Source organism: Octopus sinensis, linkage group LG6 (assembly GCF_006345805.1).
Source record: "Octopus sinensis linkage group LG6, ASM634580v1, whole genome shotgun sequence".
Taxonomy (NCBI): domain Eukaryota; kingdom Metazoa; phylum Mollusca; class Cephalopoda; order Octopoda; family Octopodidae; genus Octopus; species Octopus sinensis.
In genome coordinates this window covers 55,492,748-55,507,315 of record NC_043002.1, presented here as the reverse complement: position 1 = coordinate 55,507,315, position 14,568 = coordinate 55,492,748, and the positions used below count along the sequence as shown (strand labels likewise).

General features: G+C 35.2%; 1 protein-coding gene across 2 annotated transcripts in view; it reads left to right on the top strand.

The window, feature by feature from the left end:
• The window catches only part of LOC118763923, a 226,171-nt gene that overhangs the window by 86,996 nt on the left and 124,607 nt on the right, over positions 1 to 14,568 (top strand). The window lies entirely within an intron of this gene.

Sequence of the window (14,568 nt, the reverse complement as noted above, 5' to 3'; positions counted from 1 at the left end):
CGGCTTATATAGTGGTTTTAGCAGTGATAGGTTTGAAAAATCCCATTCTATGTGATGGCCTTCATGAAGCTGGAAGATATCATCTTCCTTTATCTATTATATAAATTTAGTTTACGAAAATTGCTCGTTTTCATTTCTGGCGGAAGTTGAAGCTTGTGCTAATATTTTACTTTCAGTGTGACAGATTTAGGTTTACGGGAAGAGGAAAGCTTTTATGAATGAACTATTTTTATCACAGTATATAGGTCACAGTCCAATTGCTAGTAGGTTACTTTCGCTTATCGGGAAATAACCGAGCGGGAAATAGTGAGTTACAGTTTCATGTTACAAATCGTTGTTACTATCGCCGTCGCCAACGTCTTCGTCGTCATTATCATTATCATCATCATGTGTATCATCTCCATCATCATCTTCACCCCCACGACGACCACCACCACCAACAACAGCAGCAGCAGCATAAGCAGCAGCAGCAGCAGCACCACCACCACCACCACCACCACCATCACCTCCACCACCACCATCACTACCACCCACCACCACCACCACCACCACCACCATCACCTCCACCACCACCATCACTACCACCACCACCACCACCACCACCACCACCACCATCACCTCCACCACCACCATCACCACCACCACCACCACACCAACACCATCATCTTCACCACCACCACCACCACCACCACTACCACTACCATAAAGAAACTAATCACTCAAACATCGTATAACTCCCTCACTCACAACTCACATACATTCAGAAATCAAGGGTCTAACATCCCAAAAAACGAATACATAATCTATTGAAAATAATTTACAACTAACAATACCGTCAGTCACAAATGGAGAAAGGTGCTTAGGAGGAGGAAGAAGGGGAGAAAGAAACAGAAGAAACAGCATCAATATAAGAATATGGCAAGAACAGAAACCTACGACTAGATGATAGTTATGACGACGAGAATCAACCTAACAGACTGTTTATGGAATTAATAATAATAATAATGTTCGTCCTTCGGTTCGAAGATGACCAACTGACATCATCTGATGGAACTGACGCCATGAGACCTGAGGTGGCTGGTGAGGCCAATCCGGGCAAGGAAGCCCCTCCCACAGGTGGGGCAGAAGTGGGTAGGGGCCGTGCTACTGGTGCAGGCGGCTCTAGCTTTACGCATCTGACGTTTCTGCTCCGCTGACCGAATCCGTCACAGACACGTGTAAATTAAACGTAACTGTGAAGGAGATTCAGTAATTTAAAGAATGTGATAAGGCTGACCTCTTCTGAATTGCAGGTACAACTCATCAGTTATGACTCAAGAATGGCAAATATATAGACATTCACCAATGAGACTCTCTCAATCCTTTCTTTGAAGCACAAACGTAAAGGACTTGGTCTTCAAAAGTTCAACCATCAACACCATGCGTCAACCAAAAATCCTCAAGAAATATTTAGAAAGGATAAACTCACTTATCCATCACCTATCCGAATTTTCCGTAAAAACCTGTAGAGATAGCTGTTGCAGAATATGAATTAGGCCAAGTTACAACCTCTTAGAAATATCCGAGAGATAAAGTCGGATATTAATTGTGAAACAAGAAATCTCATATGTTACATAATCTGGCCTAGTCTTTAGAAATACTACATTGGTTAAACGGAATCTCCTTGGGTGAAAGAGAGAACACACACACACATTATTCTTCACTTAAAAGACAATCCAATATATTTTTGAAAAATTGAGGAGCATTTTATAAAAGTAAGTTCTCCAAAATTAACTTTGCTTTAAAAAACAATAATGAACAAAAGAGAAAATATTTATTTTTTTACCTCGGTCTCGAAATATTTCTTAAGAGCTGAAAACGACTCTAAACTGAAAAACTTTCCGTTTCTCTTCCATGCTTACCTTTTCTTTTTATTGCTTTTTTTTTTGAAGGTTTGGTGAAACGGGATTTTGACATTTTCACTTCTACTCTCAACGATTTCTTTCTAGTTCTGCTACTCGTTTTTTCATTATACACATATTAGTAGGAGAATTGTATGTATGTGTGAGTTTGTGTTTGTGTGTGTGTGTGTATGTGTGTGTGTATGTCTATGTCTATGTGTGAGTGTGTGTTTGAGTGTGTGTGTGTGTGTATGTGTGATTATATATCCCCTGACCATGTCCACGCCTGCACCCGTATATCCACACCCCTACATAGACACCATGTACATCATAAAAATCGCTTGCTTTTTCATTTTATCACGGGGCCTTTTTGTACGTGGATGTAATTTTCTCTCCTTCATATTCCACATCATATTCCACATCAGCTATCTCAACAAGCTTTTGCAGAAAAAAATAAAGAAAACAAATCAGGAGTGACTTTCAGCCTTGTTAGGTATCTCTTGAGAGCCTTAGGTTGATGCTTTTGAGGACCAGGTCCTTTCTCTTCGTGCTTCGAAATGTGGATGTATTCTCTCGCCATATCGCGGTCCGCCTATCGGGTTATTATTAAGCTTACGATGAATCCCCTGTGATGTTTGTTTTGCATGTATATAAAATAAATATGTACAAATTATAAGATCAGTAGAAAAATAGTATACAGTACGGTATTGTTTCTACTACGCAGATTTTCACCTATAGCGTAGGGTTTTAGAACGTAAAACCCACAATAGTTGCGGGATTCCTGCATATATATATATGGAAGAATACGATTGACACGCAAATGCATGCGTACTGGAGTCAGGCACGGAAATATTTCGCTGGAGCCCATCATAAATATCCTTTTCATCATGCTTATCCTTCTTGTTCCCGTTGTGCTTTGTCATCGATGTCGCCGTCATCGTCATCACCATCATCATCACCACCAGCATACACTGGTGTTAAGTTTTTGTATATACCAATTTACATATTAAACGCATTTCTGGGGCTGGAATGCAAATATTAATGAATTGTGTAGGCCCGTGTTATTTCGTTATGCATAACGTGCCTACAAATCGCTTATAATGCCTATGTAGTTTCATCCAGATACCGTATATTACTATGAGGTCATTAATATTTGTGCACCGATATATTCTGAAGCATAAATAATCTGGAGCGTCTACCTTTTAGTAAAATGTTGGTTAGAGCAAGGATTCTCTCAGCTCTCCCACTTCTTCTTAGATGAATGCCCAAGAATTATCAGAATGTAGACACGGAGCCGGTAAGGTGACAGAATCAGAAGCACTTTGGACAAAATGCTTAGCCACCCAGCAATGTTGATGACCCAGTAGTGTTCATTATCCAGCAGTGTTCACTATGTTGTGTTCATACGAATCACAATTCAGTAATGATTACTATCCAACAGCGTTCATTATCCAACATTGTTCATAGCCCCAAGAATTTACCGTTCATCTGCGTTCACAATCTAAGAATCTTACTATTTTACAGTGTATATAACTGAATACTGTTCATTATCCAACAGTTTCTATTAAGCAACAGTATTTATTTTCTAACATCTAATAGAGATCCTCATCTAATGCTGTTCACGACCCAACAATGTTCACTATTCTACAGTGTTTATTACCCAACACTGTTTACTAACGAACAGCATTCAATGTTCAAGACAGACCACTATCCAACAGGGATCATTTTCCAAGAATGTCTATTCATGTTATTCAATATTTAAATACGTACATTCTCCAAGAGTCTCCGCTGCATATCTGTGTTCACTGACAAACTCAGTCCACTAACCTGCGACGTTCATTATCCGCCAGTGTTCATTATCATGTTTCCTAACAAGCTACGTTCATCATGAATCAGTGTTCACCACAAACCAATGCCCATTATCTAACGTTATTTACAATCCTAAAGCATTCATTATCTAACATTTCTCACAATCCAACAACGTACATTATACAACAATGTTAACCATCCTACGTTGCTCGTTATCTAACAGTGTCTACTTTGCTACAATGCTCATTGTCCTGCAGTGTTCACAATCCAATAGTGTTACCTATCAGTCAGTCTCATTATCAGATAGTGTACATCATCTAACAGAGCTCACCATCGTACTCTGTTTACTATCGCACAATGTTCATTATCCAGCCATGTTCGTCATCAATATTTGTGATTTCATGATATTCATTATCCAGAAGTATTCATTGTATACTGGATGTGAACATCTTTCTCATATATTCTTCATCAAATTCCCATTCTTACATATTACAGGACATTATCTCAATCTCTCTCGTAATTCCAATCATTCACAAATTTTGTCCCGTTCTCCTTCCGACTTGTTCTAATTCAATGCGCTGCAGCACTGTCACTCGATTTGAGTTGAAAATGATTGTCATGAAGAGGGCATTTTTTGAGTTATTTTCATATAAAAATCGAAGAGAGCTGGTCAGATAAGCGTCATGATATATAAAAGTGGAAATTTTCATTAATTTTCATTTAGAAAATAAAAAGAAAACACATTTTCTTGGATAGTTTTATTTCGTAAAGAGGAAAAATTTCCTGCGAATTAAGTCCAGGCATTGCCAAACGTGGCAACGAGATGGCACAAAAAACCTCTCGCATGGGATTACTAGATACTGACGCTGCTTGTCAATCATACATTCCCGCACGGTGAGAGTTCAAACGGAACACAAGTCTCAGTCTTCAAATTTCGAGTTTAGGCCAGAATTTCAAGAAATGGACGAATTAATTGATAAGTACACATATATTTCTAGGAATCAATTCGCTAAGCGGAGCTATAGAAATCTTCTAAAGAACAAAATTAGTATGGAATCGTCGTATCGAGAAAGTTGTTTATTTCCTCTCGCTGTTTTGACAACGCGTGGGGAGCGACGTCCGAAGTTTACCGTGCGGATATTCTCTGACATGTAAAAGTTGTTTATCTTCGAGAAATATTGGTGAAATGGCACCAAAGATTATCATTTTATATTATTAAAGCCCGACGTGATGGGTTTTTCCCATTCTTAATGCAGTCGCATTATTTGTCGTAGGGTATACGTTTTCACAAGTAAGGCCGATTCGTTTTCCATTTGTTTTCTTTCTTCTCTCTTTCTCTCTCCTACTGACAAATTCGCTGTTAAAAGATATTTCTATTTTAATATCGTACTTATCTCTTTGTCTATGCTGTCTTCATATCTCTCTCTCTCTCTCTTTCTCTCTCTCTCCCTTACACACACACACACACTCATTCTCACAATCGCGCGCACTCACACAAACAGACTAATGTAATACATATGTGTTTCTTGTGTTCTTTTACTTATTACTCTCATTATTTTGCCTTTAGTCGAGCAAATCGAACGCAGGACTTATTCTTTGGAAGACTATTATTTAGGCCTATTGCCGAATCGCTAGCTAACGGGGTCGTAAACACACCAACATCAGTTGTCAAGCAATGGTTTGGGGAGAAACACACAGAAAAATTCATACATACATACATACTTACATACATACATACATACATAAAATATATATATATAGTTTACATCTGCACACATCTGTATATATATATATATATATATATATATATATATATATATATATATATATATATATATATATATATATATAATTAATTAAGGGTAGAAATTGATATTTATCAATTAAGACCAGTGGTCTAGCATATTTAAAAAAGAATCCGAAGATTAAAATATTTATATATACCAATTAAGGACTGAACACGAAAAGTGGACAGTCAACATGCTAGATATAGACGTCAAATCGCCATTCACCACAAAGAATTTGTTCTCAGATCAAACTCACACACAAACCATAGCATAACAAGTGAAAAATATACGAAATAAATAATTACCCATGTACTAATTAGTTTCAGCTGTTTTTTCCGCAAGGAAAACTGCAGCCATCATCAGCATGGTCCGTTATAAATGTAATTTGCTGGACTAGATGCAAACACGATACCGAATATCGCGTGCATGGAGTTCACCTATACTTTGAATATATCTTTCAATGCTTTACTTTGGCGCGTTGAAAACCCGAGAAAAATAGCCTGCAGCTAATAATTAGCAGCAGTAATGTATCGGTTAGAGAACATATTTATTTATATAAAATATTAAAAGGCTAGAAATTGATATTTATCAATTAAGACCAGTGGTCTAGCATATTAAAAAAGAATCCGAAGATTAAAATTTTATATATACCAATTAAGACTGAACACGAAAAGTGGACAGTCCCAAACATTCTAGATATAGACCCGTCAAATGCCATTCACCACAAAAGTTATGTTCTCAGATCACAACTCAACGCAAAACCATAGCAATAAACCATCGAAAAAATATACGACATAAAATAATTACCCATGGTACTAATTAGTTTCAGCTGTTATTTTCCGCAAGAAAACGGCAGCCATCATCAGCATGGTCCTTATAAATGTAATTGCTGGAATAGGATGCATGGTAATATATAAATATTTTAATCTTCGGATTCTTTTTTTATATGCTAGACCACTGTCTTAATTGATAAATATCAATTCTACCCTTAATTAATTTTATATAAATAAATATGTTCTCTAACCGATAAATTAACTGCTGCTAATTATTAGCTGCAGGCTAGTTTTCTCGGGTTTCAAACGCGCCAAAGTAAAGGCATTTGAAAGATATATTCAAATGTAATAGGCTGAACTCCATGAACGCGATAGTTCGGTATCGTGTTTGCAATCTAGTCCAGCAAATTACCTTTATAACGGACCATGCTGATGATGGCTGCAGTTTTCCTTGCGGAAAATAACAGCTGAAACTAATTAGTACATGGGTAATTATTTTATTTCGTATATTTTCACTTGTTTATTGCTATGTGTTTGTGTTGAGTTTGATCTGAGAAAATATCTTTTTGTGGTGAATGGCGATTTTGGACGTCTATATCTAGCATGTTGACTGTCCCTTTTCGTGTTCAGTCCTTAATTGGTATATATATATATATATATATATATATATATATAGTATATATATATATATATATATTAGATGTTCTATATACATTATATATATAGTTGTATATGTATACTTATAATATTATATGTATATATATATAGATCTAGTCTACAGTATATGTGAAGATGTATATATATATAAATGTACATGTACTAAGTACATATAATATATATTATATATATATATATATCACATATATAACATGCTACATACATCCATACACACACATAGACACATACACATAAACATACACAGACACATATACATATGTACTGCTGTGGCTGTGTGGTAACAAACTTGGTTCCACGACACATAGTCCTGGGTTCAGTCCCACTGTGTGGTGACTTGGCATGTGTCCTCTGCTTAAGTCTGAGACAAACCAAAGCCTTCTCAGTGGATTTTGTAGATAGAAACTGAAAGAAATCAGTCGTATATACATGTATATATATATTATGTCTATGTGTGTGTAAAAACTGTTAGCTTCTTGCTAGTGCGAGTCCACAGCAATATTATCTTTCAGTTATTTCAGTATTGTGAGTCCAGAAGTGAAACAGTAATATCTCCTCTTTTTATGTCAGTTAATTTACTTTAATAGTTTTCGGTTTCATACTGAAACAATGAAAGTGAAACTATTGTCTCGCTATATATAGGCATACATACAATACATACATACATACATACATACATACATAATACATACATACATACATAGTATATACATATATATATATATATATATATATATTATATATAATATATATGTGTGTGTATGGTGTGTGTGTGTATGATACATATTCACAATGTATTATATATAGATATATCTATATACATGTATATTATATATGTGTAATTAACATATATATATATATATATATATATCTATAAATAATAAATTAGGGAAATAAATCCAAATTTACAGGAAAAATCAGATTCAGGAATTAATCCAATTTTATAGTAAAATATTATAAATATATTAGAGACAAAACCCCTATTTTTTGCAAAACAACAAGGAAAGACTTAATCAATACATAAAATTTAATAAATAGTCAAAAAAACCGCCACTACATTGTTTCTTGTCTTGATCGACAATCTTCAGGTGGACTTCCAATCTAAAATATCAATATTTTAAAATATAAAATAATAATTTTAAAATAATAAAGTATGAATGAAAAAAATAAATATATAATCCAATAACCTATATATAATCCCTATATAATCAATATATAAACAATATATAACTAAAATAAACCTATCAACAATTAAATATAAAATATAAAATATAAAATATAAAATATAAAACAAAACAAAAAAGTAATAAATATATAATAATAAACTATATATACCACCATACACATATACCTAATTATATATAACCATATCTAACTACATACACTAATCAAATCACACCCCTATATATATATCCCTATACATACACATAAAAACGTCAGGCAACTATAAATAAAATAGCTAAATACTTCAACACAATACTTATTCATACTCCCACACACACACACATACAACCCACATTCACGCTCTAGAAAACGGACATCACTTAAATTATGAACGGAGAAATGGAATAAATGGAATTAAATTATATTCCTCGGTAAAACGAACACTACTTAAAATTATGAATGAAACAATGCAATAAAACCACAACAGACATCGCAAATAGACACAAATTACTACGAATTCCTTACAAACCTACCATGATAAAACCAAAACTCATAAAAAACATATAATGATAATATAAAATCTCCCTTTACTAAACTCTATAACATACCTATATAGCAATCCCCTAACCTAAACATTCACACACAAATACACACCACGTAAACCCACACAACCCACGACATATACAAATACCCACACCACTTACACATACCTATACATACATATAAACCTCAACATATACTCCAAAAACCCACTCAACCCCACACAGACAATAAACACAAAAATTATGAATGGATTCTTTATAAAACTACCATGATAAGCTAAAACTCACAAACCTAAATGATAAAACCTCCCTTTACTAAACACTATAACATACTTATATAGCAATCCCTTAACCTATACATTCACACACAAATACACACACGTAAACCACACACCCATAACAATACAAACACCCACCCCACTCACACACACCCACCACAATACATATAAGCCTCAACATATACACCAAACAAAATTACTTTACCAAGGAACTTAACATATGTATAAAAGTAAAGTATAACCGCTCTGGAAACGAACATCTTTTAAAATAATGAATGGAGAAATGGAATAAATGGAATTAAAAATAATATTCACGTGGCAAAAACGAACACCACTCAAAATTATGAATGAAACAATGTAATAAAAAAACCAACATCGAAAATAGACAAATTACCACGAATTCCCTAAAAAAAAACCATGAAAACCAAAACACTTAAAAAACATATAACGATAAAATCTCCCTTTGCTAAACTCTATAACAAACCTATATAGCAATCCCCTAACCTAAACATTCACACACAAAAAACACACACGTAAACCACAGACCCACGACTTAATAACATACCTATACTAACTTATAAACCTCAATATACACCAAAAACCCGCTCCCTCCCCACACAGACAAATTAACACATGATCCCAAAACCTAAATAACAAACCCATATACACATTCACACACAAACACACACCACACGCAAAACACACACACACAACAGATACATATACTCCCTCACATATACGCATATACATACTCACTAAACTCGATATATACAACAATATTTACACACCCACACTCATACAGATAAATAAATTATACAACTAAAACTCACACACAATCTCATATACATAAACACTCCAATAAAAAACAACATTAAATACATCGTAATTAACCAGAATATCAAAATAACAATATGACATAAGGAGAAAATAAATACATACTTACAAGTCAGTTTCAAATTATGAAGTGAAATTAAATTCTTAGCCGTTAAAAAAACCAAACCAAAATTACGTTACCATAGAAATATAACTTATGTAAAAAAAGAATACGCGCCATGGAAAGTAAACGTCATTTAAAATTATGAATGGAGAAATAGAATAAATGGAACTAACACTATATCCACTGGCAAACCACACTACTTAAAAATTTTATTATGAATGGATTCTTTAATAAAACTACCCATAATAAATTATTATATACAATTATGAGCTTTAGCTCATCTTAGCAGCTCTAACAAACAACTTGCAGTAAACCCAATCTATTCTCGATACCTGCCTTACTACTACACTATTCCATTCCCAATTCCAAGCAACGCTAGCCCACCACCCGGTTACAAATCCCAACTCCACCCATTCATTCAATTTTGCAATTTCACGACGTTCAACTCCACAGCGGCTACATATAAGCCTCAACATATATACACCGGAGATTCTCTTTCAATCCGTGCGGATGGGTTGAGAGTATACATTGAGTGTAGTGATGGGGCTCCCATTACTATACACATTTGTACCTGTGTGGTAGTCTCCATGTGTATATTCACGCACGGGTATAATGCAGGGGGTACACGCGCACGGCATGTACGTGTACCCCCTCACTGTACATATGCATGCTAGTTGGGCTCGATATGTGCAACAATGTAATCGCGCCCCGCATACATGCATATGGGCGAGTTGCACATCAAAAATACGCACACGTGTGTGTGTGACTTCCTGGTTGTGCATTCAATCATCTGGTGTGAGTGGGTGTAAGCGTATGCTGTGGATGTCCGAGCTTGATACGTATGTATATGAGTGTGTATTGGGGGGTTGTACGTATTTATGTGTGCATGTGCTTCACGCAACGTGGCGTCCATGTATGGATGAATATATTGGGATTGCTATGTGGGTGTAAATGGGTATAGAAGGGGGGAGTTTTTGTCATTGTATGGGTGTAGGTTTCATTTGTGATGGTGGTTTGTTGGTGATTTTTAATATGTTTCTGTAATTTGGTTTATTTATGTATATTTCTAGTGTTATAATTTGATACAATTGTCAATCGTATTCTTCCTATATATATATATATATGCAGCAATCCCGCAACTATTGTGGGTTTTATGTTCTAAAACCCTACGCTATAGGTGAAAATTCTGCGTAGTAGAAACAATACCGTACTGTATATATTTTTCTACTAATCTTATAATTTGTATATTTTATTTTAATTATACATGCAAAACAACATCACAGGGGATTCATCGTAAGCTTAAATAATAAACCCGATAGGCGGACCGCGATATGGCGAGAGAATACATCCACATTTCGAAGCACGAAGAGAAAGGACTGGTCCTCAAAAGCATCAACCTAAGGATCTCAAGAGATACCTAACAAGGCTGAAAGTCACTCCCTGATTTGTTTTCTTTATTTTTTCTGCAAATTCTTGTTGAGATAGCTGATGTGGAATATGATGTGGAATATGAAGGAGAGAAAATTACATCCGTACAAAAGGCCCCGTGATAAAATGAAAACGCAAGCGATTTTCATGATGTACATGGTTGTCTATGTACGGGCGTGATATGCGAGTGTAGGCGTGGACATTTTCCAGTGATATATAGTCTTTTAAAGCAAAGTTAATTTTGGAGAATTTATTTTTAAAAAATACTTCTCAATTTTTAAAATATGTATTGGATTGTCACTTAAGCAAAGAGAAACAGGAAAAAAAAAATTTGTTATCGCAAATTAGTTAATTTTCACTAAGTGGGATTTCCCTTTGGTCGGGATAAAGTGTGTGTATGTTCTCTCTTTCACCCAAGAAGATTCCGGTTTAACCAATGTAGTTTCCCTTAAGACTAGACCAGATTACGTAACATAAGAGATTTTTTTTTTCGCAATTATATCCGTCTTTATCTCTCGGATATTCTAAGTGGTTGTAACTTTGCCTAATTCAAATTGTGATCAGCTATTTCCACAGGTTTTACGGAAAATTCTGGGTGGTGGTGATAAGTGAGTTTATCGTTCTAATTATTTCTTGAGGATTTTTGTTGACGCATGGTGTTGATGGTTGGGCTTTTGAAGACCAAATCCTTTACGTTTGTGCTTCGAAGAAAGGATTGAGAGAGTCACATTGGTGAATGTCTATGTTTGCTATTCCTGAGTTATAACTGTTGTGTTGTTTCCGCAATTCAGTAGGGGTCAGCCATACCGCATTCTAAATCATACTGAATCTCCTTCAGAATTACGTTAAGTGTATCATGTGTCTGTGGAGTACTCAGCCGCATGCACGTTAATTTCATGAACACTCTGTTCGTTTGATTGTATCATCTGGAACACTCGTCGTCATAACCGACGGAGAACCAGGCGCTTGCAACAAGGATTTTATTATCTAGTCCTAGGTCTCTGTTCTTGCCATATACTTATATTGATGCTGTTTTTTCTGTTTCGTATCTCCTTCCTCCTCCTCCTCCTTCCCCTCCTCGTAAGAACATTTCTCCATTTGTGACTGTCGGTATTGTTGGTTTGTAAATTATTTTCAATAGTTCGTGTATTCGTTTTTTGGGATATTACACCTTTGATTTCTGAATGTATGTGAGTTGTGATTGAGGGAGTTATACGAGGTCTGAGTGATTGGTTTCGTTATCTCACTCTGGTGGTGGTGATGGTGGAGGTGGTGGTGTGGTGATGGTGGTGGTGGTGGTGGTGGTGGTGGGTGGTGATGGTGGTGGGTGGTGGTTCTGGTGGTTGTGGTGGTGGTGAAGATGATGATGGAGATGATGATGAGGACGACGCCATTGGCGACGTCGATAGTAACAACGATTTCTAACCTGAAACTGTAACTCACTATTCCCGCTCGGTTATTTCCCGTTAAGTGAAAGTAACCTACTAGCAATTGGACTGTGACCTATATACTGTGATAAAAATTGTTCATTTCATAAAAGCTTTCCTCTTCCCGTAAACATAAATCTCTGTCACACTGAAAGTAAAATATTAGTACAAGCTTCAACTTCCGCCAGAAATGAAAGCGAGCAATTTTCGTAAACTAAATCTAAACAATACGGAAAGGAAAATGATATCTTCCAGCGTCGTGAAGGCCATCACATAGAATGGGATTTTCCAAATCTATCACTGCTAAAACCACTATATAAGCCGATATTCCATCGTCACTTAAACACAATAATTCGTAACAAGCAAAGGAACTACAACTTGACGTTTCTCTCAAAACCTCTCATAACGAAAAGTCACACAAAAATGAATAACTGTAAGTATGAGGTCGGCATTATGTACATACATACATACATACATACATACATACACTACATACATACATACATACATAAGCACATACATACATAGAAACACACACGGACACATACGTGTAAATTCGGGACATCGAGGTGTAGGAAGACAGTTAGCTTCAAGCAATTCGCAGTAAATATAAGAAAACAACTTTCAGAACAATAGTGGTGTATTGAGACGGAAGGTTGAGGATTATTTTTCTTTATCGAAAAACGATGCGAGGAGAAAATTTGTTTTTATATTCCACCGTAGGCGACAAGGTTTGCCGAGTTTACCAAAAACAATACAAGAATTACAGAATGGAGAAGGAAAATCCGGGCTACATGTGTTTCCTGGCGACTGAAAGCTCATAAATGGTAAATCGAAATGAGGCGTATACCGACGGTTAAACTTCAGGCCAAGAATATCTTGAGTAGATTAAAGGTTATAATGTCATGAAAAAGTAATTGTTAAAAACATACAAGAAAGTAATCGTCTTTCCAACAGTATGTATATATATATATATATATACATATATATATATATATATATATATATCTTCTGCCTTTACTTGTTCTAGTCGCTAGTTTGCGGCGATGCTGTGGCACGACCATGAAGAATTTTTTGCCGAATGTACTAACCTGATGATTTATTTCTGAAAGCTATGTACTTATTCTGTTGCTAAATTTTTAGTGAACTGTTAATTTACAAGCATTGGTCGTCAAGCGGAACTCAAGGGGGAGGGACAATGGCACACACACATACATACATACACACGCACACACACACATGCACACAGAAACGCACAAAATCTTTCATGCACATATGTATATATATGTATATCCCGGACAATCTATCTATCTATCTATCTATCTATCTATCTATCTATCTATCTATCTATCTATCTATCTATCTATCTATCTATCTATATATCTATCTATCTATCTATCTATCTCTTTCTATCTACCTATCTATATATATATATATATATATATATATATATCTTGATATGCCTCTATATATGTGTATAAGTGCTTTTAAATAGCCTCGTCTTTCCTGTCATATATAAAATATCGCATCTTTCCCTAATTTGAATATTTCTATTTTTATCACTGCTGAATACAACATTGCAGTACATTGTTTTTAGTTCTATTATTTACTTATCGCACTCAATTCCTATGGTAGAACAAAACAACAACAAAACACTTAAAACGTGGCCTTCCTCCACTCAGCCAAATATCTATTCACTTCTCTTTAACACACTACACAAGAACTTATGGTTTATATTTAGTGGAAATATGTTAAATATTTGTGAATATCGTTTATTGAGTTCCAAAATGTTCAGCTCATTGTTTACTACACGTGAAAAACTAACAGCGACTTATCGAGTTATTTCTTTTTAATAATAACAATTCCTT